The sequence below is a fragment of the Peromyscus maniculatus genome, chromosome 14 (genome assembly GCF_049852395.1).
Source record: "Peromyscus maniculatus bairdii isolate BWxNUB_F1_BW_parent chromosome 14, HU_Pman_BW_mat_3.1, whole genome shotgun sequence".
In the NCBI taxonomy this organism is placed as follows: domain Eukaryota; kingdom Metazoa; phylum Chordata; class Mammalia; order Rodentia; family Cricetidae; genus Peromyscus; species Peromyscus maniculatus.
The window spans coordinates 68706857-68718866 of record NC_134865.1 but is presented as its reverse complement, the minus strand read 5'-3'; the positions used below and the strand labels follow the sequence as shown (position 1 = coordinate 68718866).

The following is a 12010-nucleotide window of genomic DNA, read 5'->3' as shown; positions in this document are numbered from 1 at the left end:
TGAGCTATATCCCCATAAGCCAGACATTATAATGACACCATTCTGCACAGCAGTTATAGTTTCTTCATTCATTCTTTTACCATTCATACTTACAGCCTAACATATGCTACCTGAAATCTACTGCACACACAGGGGATCATAAGAACATCCATGAAATGGTGTCTGTCTTGAATGGAGGAAAGGGAATGTATCTGTGACCAGATATTTTAAGGCAAACATGGCTCTGGCAGTTCTAGCTGGCTATGCTGTGCCAGCTACCCACTGACGTGCCAATTAAAGAGTCAAGTAACAGTGACTGGGAGGGAGATTTATTGACTGTGGCAATGTTGGGAGGAAAAACAGACGAAAAGGTTCAATGACTCTAAACCCATCTTTGGGGCACTGATGTGAGATGTAAGCTCAAACAATGGAAGAATTGAGGTAGTGGGCAAGAGGTATCTATTAATTAAGCAGTACTGACTGAGGTATGAACTGGTGAATCATTCTCTCAGTTCTGGTTCTGGATGGTCTGTTGGAAGATCTTATCTCTGTCATAGCTTAAGAGGAGAAGTCTGGTTGTGTTAAGATGATTACTTGAGTCAGAATATAGCCTGCCCATCACCGATAGGATTGACCTTTTCTGGCTGGGTGAGCAGTGTCTGTCTTGACTCTGCTGTCTGAGAATCCTGAGGTGACTCAAGTGGAAAGGTTGTGTAAGAGATCATGGTTATTCAAGACACCTTCAGCCAAAGAAAAGGAGATGACGGGGAGAGACAAGATGATGGTAGAGATGGTCAGGCTTTCACAGTGGTTCAGAATCTCATGAGGACTCAAATGAGGAGTGGATGCTTTACAGCAGCCAGGTTTTTTTTTTTTTTTGGTTTTTCAAGATGGTTTCTCTGTGTAGCTTTGCACCTTTCCTGGAACTCACTTGGTAGTCCAGGCTGGCCTCAAACTCACAGAAATCCGCCTGGCTCTGACTCAGCAGCACAGTTTTTAAGTGTCCATTTTATATATTATATTTCATAAGGTAATGCTGAACTGGAGAGGAGAGCAGCTGAGAGTGAGTTCTAGAAGGCTTTACACACAGACTGAAAAATTATCACATTCAAAAAGCCCATTGGCGACCAGAAAGTCTGGAACGGTTCCTCCCTGACCAAAACCCAGTAAGATTCTGCAGGTACTTGTACTGCAGTGACTGAAGATGACCTGGGTTTTGTGGTTTTTTTTTTTTTTTTTTTTTTGTTTTTTTTTTTTGGTTTTTTGAGACAGAGTTTCTTTGTGTAGCTTTGTGCCTTTCCTGGAACTCACTTGGTAGCCCGGGCTGGCCTCCAACTCACAGAGATCCACCTGGCTCTGCCTCTCATGACCAGAGTTTTACTGTAATCCTAAAAGGAATTAAACGGATGGAGATTTGAGGTGCTAATGAGACATTCAATGCATTAAGTTGTATGTAGAACAGTAAGTAACAGGTAGTTTGAATGAGAATGGCCCCTATAGGGCTCATATATTTGAATATTTAGTTTTCAGTTGATGGAACTCTTTGAGAAGAATTAAGAGGTGTGGCTTTGTTGGAGGAGGTGTATCACTAGGGGGTGGGGCTTGGGGTTTCCAAAGACTCAAGGTATTCCCAGTTAGCTCTCTCTCTTTCCGCCTGATGCTTGTTGATCAGATGTAAAGTCTCAGCTACTGCTCCAGTGCTGTGCCTGCCTGTCTGCCTGCGGCCGTGCTTCCTGTCATGATGACCATAGACTCTCCTCTCCTCTGAAACCATGAACTCTGGCCACGGTGTTTTATCACAGCAATAGTAGAAAAGGGGCTGTGATGGCAACAGATAGAGTATGTGCAAGAAAGCCTGCGCTACGCAAACGACTCACAAGCTCACAGGAGCAATTCTCTGTACGTTTATGGGCGGGGACCTCAAAAATGAGTAATGCTGCTTCTTGTCCTCGACAATCAATTCTCTCTTAGCTAGAAGCTGAAAATGACCTTGGTTTTACCTGCAGTTCTGTCCTGGCCAGTGACCAAAAGTACCAGGAATGTTTAGGGGAATTGGTTCATATTCTGATTTCTTTTCCCTTTCTTTCCTCTCTTTGTACATAGCCACTTAAATGAGTACAGCTGCCTGAAAGCTATGTAAGAAGGGGTACCTGACACTCCATCCCAGACACCAGGATGGAGAGGCATACCTTGTATGAGGCATACCTAGACTGACCAGCTGGCTCCTCATGTTTACTAACCCAGCAAAGCCTTCATAACGCCAACATTGGGACCTTCTACAGCAACACTTCCTTAGGACCCATTCCTTATACATAGAAGCTCTGCTTGCTGCCTTCCTCTTAAGCTCTTACCTACAATAAATTTTTTTTTCTGAAACTTATCCTTTCATAAAATGTATTCTGTAAGCCCATGAGTAAAAGTAGACAGAAGCTCCAGGCTGAGGGTAGCTTTGGTGGCTGTTGATTGTCTGAGAACCTACTCCACTCTTCTGCCATGCTTACCAGTCTCCATCATGCTCAAGGACATCCCAGCTTTCTCCTTCACATCACCATCTCTTTAAAAGCTGCCTCTGCTTTTGCTGCAGCTGTATGTTTCTGATCAATTCCCTGCCCACAGACATAAGAACACAGGACCCCTGGGCAGGTGCCAATGGAACCCCAATGTCTTTCAACATCAGGAGCTCATAAGAAAATCAACAATGTTTTCAGAGGAACACAGAGGTGGGAGAGGCCATAAAAGGGAGGGTTTTCTATGCTTTCAGGTTTTCTAAACAGCCCAGTATATCAACCAATGGACAGGTCCTCAGATTTCTCTGAGCACCTAAGAGATCCACTTGCATGTCCGTATGTATAAAGACATCACATGCCTACATCTCCTTCCAGAAGTCTGTAGCCTTGACTACCTTTCTAACACTGCCCAACAAGCTGTGACTACTGCATTCTGCTGCATAAGGACAAAGCTTAAATCGGATGCAAATTTCTTAATGCTTCCTTTCCACTTACTTACATTTGCCATTTACATGCAAATGCTGCTCCCCTCTCTGGCCTCCTATGCCTCTCAAACACTTTCCTAACCCGGCTTCAGACAATGGAGAGGTTGGGCTTCTGTTACAGCTTGGTTCACACTTGACTGTTTGTCCACTGAGTAACTGAAAAGCCACATGTTCTTGGATCATACTTCCTCAGGAAATGGCTCTCTATCAAAATGTCTATCAGAATCTGGGTGAAAATATAATCCTAAACTATGGGTGTTACTTAAAGTGCTTAGAGGTAAATTTTTCTGCCTGCATTCCCACTTCCATGAATGCTGATCGCTTTTTCAGAATCTCCAGTTTAGTCTTCTGATGCCTTTGGCAGGAGGGTGTGAAGGGATGTTACTGACAGAGTTCTTTAGCATGGAAAAAAGAAAAAGGAGGAGGAGGAGGAGGAGGAGGAGGAGGAGGAGGAGGAGGAGGAGGAGGAGGAGAAGAAGAAGAAGAAGAAGAAGAAGAAGAAGAAGAAGAAGAAGAAGAAGAAGAAGAAAACAAGAAGAAAAACAATCAGAGCATTTTGCTAATACATGCATCTGTACTGATTTTTGTATTTTTCTCCAATGCTTATTTCTGATGAAATCTGTCCTGTTGGGTCAGTCCACAGGATAGAAGCTGAGCTCTGCATTCTTTGTAGCAGCTCAGGGTGAAATAAATGCTTGTCTAATGCTGTGTGGCTCAATGCCCCTGTGTCATATCTATGCATGCCATAAAAGCAGTGATAAATATGATATATTTTTATGACACTGAATACTCTATGTGTCAATAAAATATTTTTTTAAACTAGATGAAGGCTGCAGTGAACCTGCCACCTGACCGAATCACCGAGTCCTAGTGTCCTGGGTCTGATTCAGCCTGGATGGCAGAATCATCAATCGTCTGTGATGAAATTAGGAGCCCAGAGCTTGAGGCATATGCAATGCTTTAATACTAATGCTCTAAGAGCTGTTTTTTTTTTTTTTCCCTGATATACATTGAGAAACGTGTCCCTTGCTTCTCATTGGGGAAATGGATCATAGTTATAATCGACCAGATGAGCTAAATGACCTTTCCTTATTTGAAATGTCCTGGGATTTTACAAGAAACCAAGATCCATATATGCAAAGGAAACTGCAGTGTAAACTTCTCAAAGGCACTCTAATAGGCTGCTTTGAAAATATAATTTAAACATGGAGGATTCCATTTACAGAATACTTATATTGACTGATGACAAAATACTTTTCAAACCTTAGAGGTGTAGCATTGTTTATTCCTTGCAAATGACAAATGAATAATGTTGTTGATAGCATTACTCATGTCCATGCAGGGCTTTTTATTTGCTAAAGCATTTTATGTTTAGCTCTTGTGATAAGATTCAAGAGAGGAAGTATGGTTTTACAGTACACAGAGCTTAAGCCAACTTTATACAGTTAACAAATAATAAATCGTGCTGGACTAGAACATGTTAGCACAGGTTTGGACCAGGGTGGTTCTTCTTGGAACATGTTTCAAACTGGCCAGTACTTTAGTAAGGGTAACAAATAGACATTCGATGAAGAAAATATTTTTAATGTAAGACAATGAATAAGAAGGCTGACTTTACATGTATCTTTGCTCCGAGATCCCATGCACAATCCTGCTCACACACAAAAGGTAAACATACACAGTTTTAAAATATATAAGAAATATATTTTCATCTTCAAACTTGGAAATTTCCATAACATGTTAAATAAAAATACCCTTTAACTGTATTTGAATATTAAGTTTGGTTTAGTTCATTGAGACCATTCTTTGTATGGGGGAGGGCTGCTTTTTATTGTTGTGGGTAAGTGATTTTTTTATTTACTTTTTATCATTAGAGATAAGTAAGAGAAATGAGCTAATTACCCAATATGTGTTGTCAATGGTATGTATGACTCTAGACCCTGATCTAGGCACTGTGTATCTGTTAATGGTCTCTTAGCTACTTTGCTCTTGAGTCAGCTTTCTAATTTTCTGGTTCGTGTATCAGAGGGGAAGAAAAACTTCCAGCTCCTTGGGATATTGCTCATTAGCATAAGGCTCTACATTGCAAATCTCCCCAGAATTGCTGGTATTTACATACCGATTTGACATGCATTAGAATTTTGAGGGTCAGTGCTCTAAAATGTTAGCAGATTGAGCACATGAACTGGAATCAAATGCATAATGTTAACATTGCTTTCCCATTCAATTATGGGACATTTTGATCAAACGTTAAGTTGACACTCATCTGCCAATGCCTTTTATTTTTTTTATGATGGACAAATGTCAAGTACATTATAAGCGAATGCTGGCATGGAGCAGATCAATAAGAAATCAATGTTAATAAGGCCTCTGTTGAGGACCAAATTACATACTCAAATAAGAACAAATGAAATTTTGCATGAAATGAGGTCAGGTCAGATTTTAGGACCTGTCTCTTTTCAATTCTTTCTAAGATAAGATGCTGATTTCATTCTGCTATTTGGAAAAACATAGCAGTTGACCAATATTGCCATCCATTGCATGATTTAGCCTAAGCTTCTAAATACATTGCAGTTCAACACTGCAATATATTTAATGCTATTCACAGATGTCTTCTAACAAAAATATATTTATTTATTGACAACAAATACCAAATATAAAAGAATCAAACAACTTCATTTGGACCTCAAAGCTGCTCCTAACTATCTGAGATCAACAATCAGATCAAAACTTATTAATTAAAGATTTAAAACCCTTTAGAATTTTGTCCATGCATTTTTCACAGGTGTAGAAATCTTTGAAAGCTTCTGCCTCAGTGAGTGTTTGGTGCATAAAAAGAATGGGTAAGATGCTGAGAATAAAATACTGTGGAATGCATGGCCCTCAGGAAGATATCCTTACTAATTCATCCAAGGCTCAGGGAACAACCTAGATGCAGGGATCAAGTTAAGAAAGAACCCTATGATGAGAAAGGGGCCTGTGAAATGCTTTTTTCTAGGTAGGCTATGACCACTGAACTCATGAATTGTAGAAGTTGCATTTACCTATGCAGAGCTTGCAGAAGTTTGGCCCCTGCAACATTCAGCCATATATGTTGGGGGTGAGGGGAGGAGACATGGGACCAGTCCCCTCCAAGGAGAGCTATTGGTAGTAGGTGGCTGCTGGGCAAAGTGTCATTTTCCTCAGTGAGTATGGCTGATGTCTAGTTATTCATGCTTTGGTGGGTAGGTGGATCTCTTCATACCAGGCTTATGCTGGTAGACAGCCTTAAACTCTGTGTTTCCAAACAAAAACATAAACAAAATAAAAAGACATGAATAATGAGAGAAATATGTGTTAGAAGAAAGGAGAGCTAGTGGAGATGGGAGTGGGAGAACAGAGGGTAGTATACAGGGTATGACAATAATGTTTATTATTGATGTATGAATTGCCAAAGAAAATAATTGTAAAAGCATAAAAGAAAATGAAAAAAACAAAAGTTCCACAGAGGTGCAAACTATATAAAATTTATTAAAAATATATACTTATAATTATATGTCATGTAGTTATAAATATATACTTTGTACATATAGTAGGCATAATAAAATATATATTATATGCATAATAATGAATAAACTGTGCTACATGCATCCTGAATATATTATTTATTACTGGTATTATTATTATCCTTATTTATACATTTGCTTGTTTTTATCTCTCAACAACTAGTCCTATTCTGAATTTAAACTGCTGAGCAAATAATGAAATGAATGATTACTACAATAAAAAAGTCTTTACCAGGAAAAGATAAAAACAAAAAGATTTTTAAAATCTATGACCAATAACCTAAGCATTGAAAAGGGAAGGAAAGGATTTCTTCAGGAGGTTACCTCTATGCAAGTCCTCTTGAACCACATTGTGTTTTTAATCCTTTCTCCTTTATGTACTCAAACAAATCCTCTAATTCTTTCTCCTTTCTGGATTGGAACAAATGTCCCCCTCTTCAGTCTCCCAGAAAGCAGGAAAAGGGCATTCTTCTCAGTTGAGACTCACTGTCCTAGAAATCACTGAGTATCACTGAACAAAAATCAGTGTTGTTACCCATTACCCTGGGGTTTCTATAGTTTTAGTTTTAATCAATATATGTGTGTGTGTGTGTGTGTGTGTGTGTGTGTGTGTGTGTGTGTGTGCGTGTGTGTGTGTGTGTGTGTGTGTGTGTGTGATGGTTTCTATAGAGTTTTAATCAATATGTGTGTGTACATTTTTTATATGTGTGTATGTGTGCACCTTTTTTTTTTTTTTTTTTTTTTTTTACAAAGTTGATGTCCCTTTACTTAGCAATAGTCAAAACAGCATGTTTCCTCCTTCTGTGTGTTTGGGAGGTGATGGTAAGGATACTCTGCAGTTTAATTCTCAGAGACTCTTTATGAACAGGCCCATTTAATCAAGAGATAGTTATCATTTGGATTAGTTGTACTTAACAATAAAACTATTTTAGCTCACAGATTTTCATTTCCCCTCAGTGCTTTACTGATGATTAGCCTGGATAACAGTCATTCAACGTTCAATGACAAAAGATTCTATGCGATGGAATATTATCCAGGAAAACATGCATAAAGATTGTGTGGCATGCTTCGGAACCCACAGCTGGTAAAAATCAGAACTTGTAAGCGAAATATTTGTTCTCTGCACAAATTAACCAATTTTGTAGTGTATGGTGTTGCCTTGCTTACCCGTCCCCAAAGTGAATGAACGAGGTTTAAAGGGTGTATAAAGGTAGACAGTGAATTCTTGTAAGAGTAAGAATTTCTATACAAGGTCCTTACTCTTTAAAATTCTTGACTTGACAGTGGGGACAGAACTAGGGAGAGATCTGAGTTTGTATCATTTTTGTACCACTATCTATGTAACTACAAGCCTCAGCGATTTCTCACGACTGACATTCCTCGCTGTTGTTTGCCTTGCAAACATATGGAATTGGCAATTAGCAGTTTACAGTCCTGATGTTTCACTCAGCTGTCATGTGAGCTTTTTCTCAGCTTAGAACTATAAAAACCTGCCAAGCCTATAACAAGCTCCTAGTGATGAAGCACAGCACTCAGGAACAGCTGATGTGATGATCAGGTCTGGTGTGTGTGTGTGTGTGTCAGAGAAAGAGAGAGCCTGTCTCTGGTCTGTTGCAGGACTTCTTGGAGTCCACAAGTTTGGTTTGTTTGTGTAACTTGGCAAAGCATCCTGGCCATGATAATGGTCCAGATTGCCTTAACAAGATGTTGAATGCTGCACAAGTGATCCAAGTCTGGCTTTGGCCTCAGCTTCGAGGAGGAGGTTACATCTGCTATAGGAGTGTCTGTGTATACAATGTGGGCATGTCAGATAGGTTTCAGGGAGTTGTCAGCCATATCTGATCATGTTAGGGTGGGGCCTGACCTCATCAAAGAGAGCAGACATGACATTTATTTAGACTAGAGAGTTTATATCATAAGGCAACAATTGATCTTAAGATTGAGGTCAAACACATGGACAAACAATTAGCCAATAATATCTATTTATGAAGTCCCCATTGAATTCTTTGGATATAGAATCTGGGTGAGTTTCCAGATTGAAAATAGTCTGTGAATAGTCTCTTGAGTCAGGCCTGGAAGGATAAGATAGCCTGACTCCTCAGAAGAGAGAATAGAAAATTCATGTTTGAAACTCTCCTACCGTGTTTCTCTGGCTGATTTTGATCTGCATTCTCTCCCTGTGATAAACTGAAACTGTGTATATTTTATCTCTCAGGGTGTTCTGTGGACTCTTCTAGTGAATTACTGAAAACAAGATTTGTTTGAGAAATCACTGAAATTGAGTGAGCCAAATTCACATAGTCTTCATGGCTCTATCCTAAAATTTCAGGTAGTTTTCATGTGCTTATATGACCTCTTCACTGGGGAGAAACAGGGAGAAGAGGTTGTTAGGTCATCAGGTGTTGTTGGTTGAAGGTGTTGAAACTGTATAAGAATGTTGAGTATGCCAACTTGAACAACTGATTCCAACTCCATGATGTCTGGCAGAATTGCTATATCAAAGGGGGGTGGTGATTTAGAAGGCATCCCCTGCATAACTTCTACCCCCTGGTAAGTGTTTAATAAGCATTATTTATCATTTGAAAAATTACAGCTATGGAAGTAAATGGATGCAAATATCTATTCTTTGATGTGATCATTTCAGACACAGACTCTGGAGAATGCTGAGAGTTAAGTGAAATGGAAGAGGTGTAATTAGGACTCCCTTCCTGTATCCAGAGAGGAGATAGTTCAGTAAAAACCTAAGTATTTATTATAGGAAGAGTAAGTATTGAGCTCAAGTTGTCAGATTTTACGGTATGAACCCATAACTTCTGAGCCATCTTGCCAATCCTATAAATTATTTCTAACACACCTCTGTAAAGAAGAAATTTCAAAGGGACAATAAAGTAAGACTTCAACAAACTACTTAAAACACTAAAAAATGACAGTGAATAGAATACAGAATGAAGACACAAAATCAGCAACTGAATCACAGTACTCAGTGGCACTCTGAAAATACGCTATGAATTGATAAACTAACATGTGATCATTACAGAACCATTAGAAAAATGTGAAGAATGGGATGGACTCCCTCCCGTTAAATTGTTTTGTGAAAATTTGCTAGTTAGAAAAAAAAACAAAAACAAAAAACCACTTAAAGCTTTCTCGCACACCACTCACAAGAGAAAATTTAATGTGAGTTATTTAAAAATGTGAACATGGCTGGGTGGTGGTGGCACACGCCTTTAATCCCAGCACTTGGGAGGCAGAGCCAGGTGGATCTCTGTGAGTTCGAGGCTAGCCTGGGCTACCAAGTGAGTTCCAGGAAAGGCACAAAGCTACACAGAAAAACCCTGTCTTGAAAAACCAACAGAATAAAATAAAATAAAAATGTGAACATAGTCCATAAAAATGAGAAGAATTGTGGGTTAGTACTTAGAAAATCTGGGTAAAGAATATAAAGAATATTATCTGGTAATATCATTAGTTTAAATATAATGTTTAAAAACATACATAATAAAATGTAATTAAGTCTTGCTCAACAGTATTGCATGTTTTAAAATCAAATAAAAAAATTAGTTGTTGGGAAAGACATATGTGTTATTTCAACATTTCTTTACATTTTTCTATTCTGTTCATGTCCTAAGCATGAACTAGGCATGCCTGTTGACACTAACTGAAATTTGGGTTTTCAAAAAATAGTATTAATCTTTCCTCACCAAAATTTTTAATTTAGAATTATATGCAATCAATCAATATCCAAAGAATTTAAACTTATATTTCCCCAAGCAAGAAATAGAATAGTTTAGAGACACTTCAAAAATAATTACATTGTGCAGACACCTGTACACATTCTTTATGAATTGTACTCCCTGTCTATCCTAGTATTTCCTGAGACCATAATAGGATACTCTTTCTTGAAGTAGATGTTTAAGAACATTTGGATCTTACTTTGAAAGTGGGATGTTTTATTTTCCCCTCCATTTCACTCTCAATCTGAAACATATGGGATGTTTTATTTGCAAGCTACGAAAACAAATCAAACGGGCAATTCTGTGTTGGAAAGAATTTATTCTTCCTGTGGATCAAGAGTTGAGCTCTGTGCCCAAACTTCCAAGCCCATTACTTTCTCTCCACAGTCATCAAGGTTAATAGCTGCTTCTGTGCCCTCTGTTATTGCTTCCTCTCTGAGGAACCCATCAGGGCTGGTTGCATTCCCCCTCTTGATGTTCATTACTCTCTTGTCTTCTTCTATTTCTTGGAAATGTGTTGTTTTACCTGATTATTGCCAGTTGCTCTATCAGGCTTGTGCCTGTGTGTATTTTCTGATGAAGTATCTTATCACTTTCCTTGACTCAATTGGTTTGCTTTTCACTGCAGGTGTTCTGTAGCCCTGGGTGCCTCATTCCTGCAGGATTGCTGATATGAACGAAACAGTCAAATGACGATGCCTGGATACCAGTCCCAGGGCCTACATTCATTTCATACAGAATAAAATGGTGCTGAGTGTTGCTGAATAGGTTACTTAATCTTCTAAAAGTTTAATATTCCACTATAGAAAAGATTTCTTCAATACTGAATTATAGTTGACCAGAATGAAGAGAGAGTAGCAGCTCCTTAGTATTACTCACAACATTTGTTGTAGAAGTTTCTGGCAGCATATTAAACCCATTTACTAATTTTCAATGTATTTTACTACTTACAATCTCTTTCATAGCTATGTTTCTTCACTTTCTTATATTTGAATAATTAAAATAACAAGTTAGCTAACAACTTGTTCCCAAGGTCACATCATTTCTACACAAAATGTTGAGAACTCCTATCACAATATTTTTAACCCTTGCTAGCTTCAAACTAACATGGCACCTAAAACATCATCTACTTAGGTAGAAAATAGTGATTTTGAATCACAAACATAGGAAGAATAAAGAAAATATTTGTATGATGAGTGAATTTTTATCATATTAGCAATTTGAGTCAGGGTTATATCTTGTTTCTAAACCACTTGATTATTGGTTGTTCTGAACAACAACCAAAAACATATCTAATGGAACATTGTCTTCAGTGTTGAAAGGCATATAAATGACCAGATCTAAGGAAAAAAATCTATAGAAATGTTTCTACAGGCTATCAAAATAATCTGCAATTATTTGCCAAATAACTGATGGGGAAATATTCACATATAGGTATATGTATGAATCCTCATGTAAAATCAAGCACAAAGAAGCCTGTCTTTCTGATGCTTACATTTCAAGGCTTTGGGACACTTTCAGGTCTGTTGCCAAACCCATCCATGCAGGCACCAGAACATTAAAATAGTGAACCAAAAATGTGTTTTAAATTTTTGTTTATTCATCCTGACTGGTTCACTAATCCTTCCTCTGATATTCTTTTCCTCTACAGCCCTTATGGAAAATGCTGACTGATATATATATACATATATACACATATATATGTATTACATACATCTCAAGCAGAAAAGTTTTATTTTTGCCAAACAAAATTTTCAAGT

At 38.2% G+C, this 12010-nt stretch overlaps 1 long non-coding RNA gene across 4 annotated transcripts in view; it reads left to right on the top strand.

The window, feature by feature from the left end:
• The window catches only part of LOC121822438 (uncharacterized), a 219106-nt gene that overhangs the window by 195740 nt on the left and 11356 nt on the right, over positions 1 to 12010 (top strand). The window contains exon 9 of one of the 4 annotated variants that reach the window (XR_013044448.1): positions 7474 to 7618. The exons of 2 other annotated variants lie outside the window; for them this stretch is intronic. This is a non-coding gene — a long non-coding RNA (uncharacterized LOC121822438). Of the gene's footprint in view, positions 1 to 7473; positions 7619 to 12010 lie in introns of those variants that run through there. One more of the 4 variants, XR_013044446.1, reaches the window with a different exon arrangement.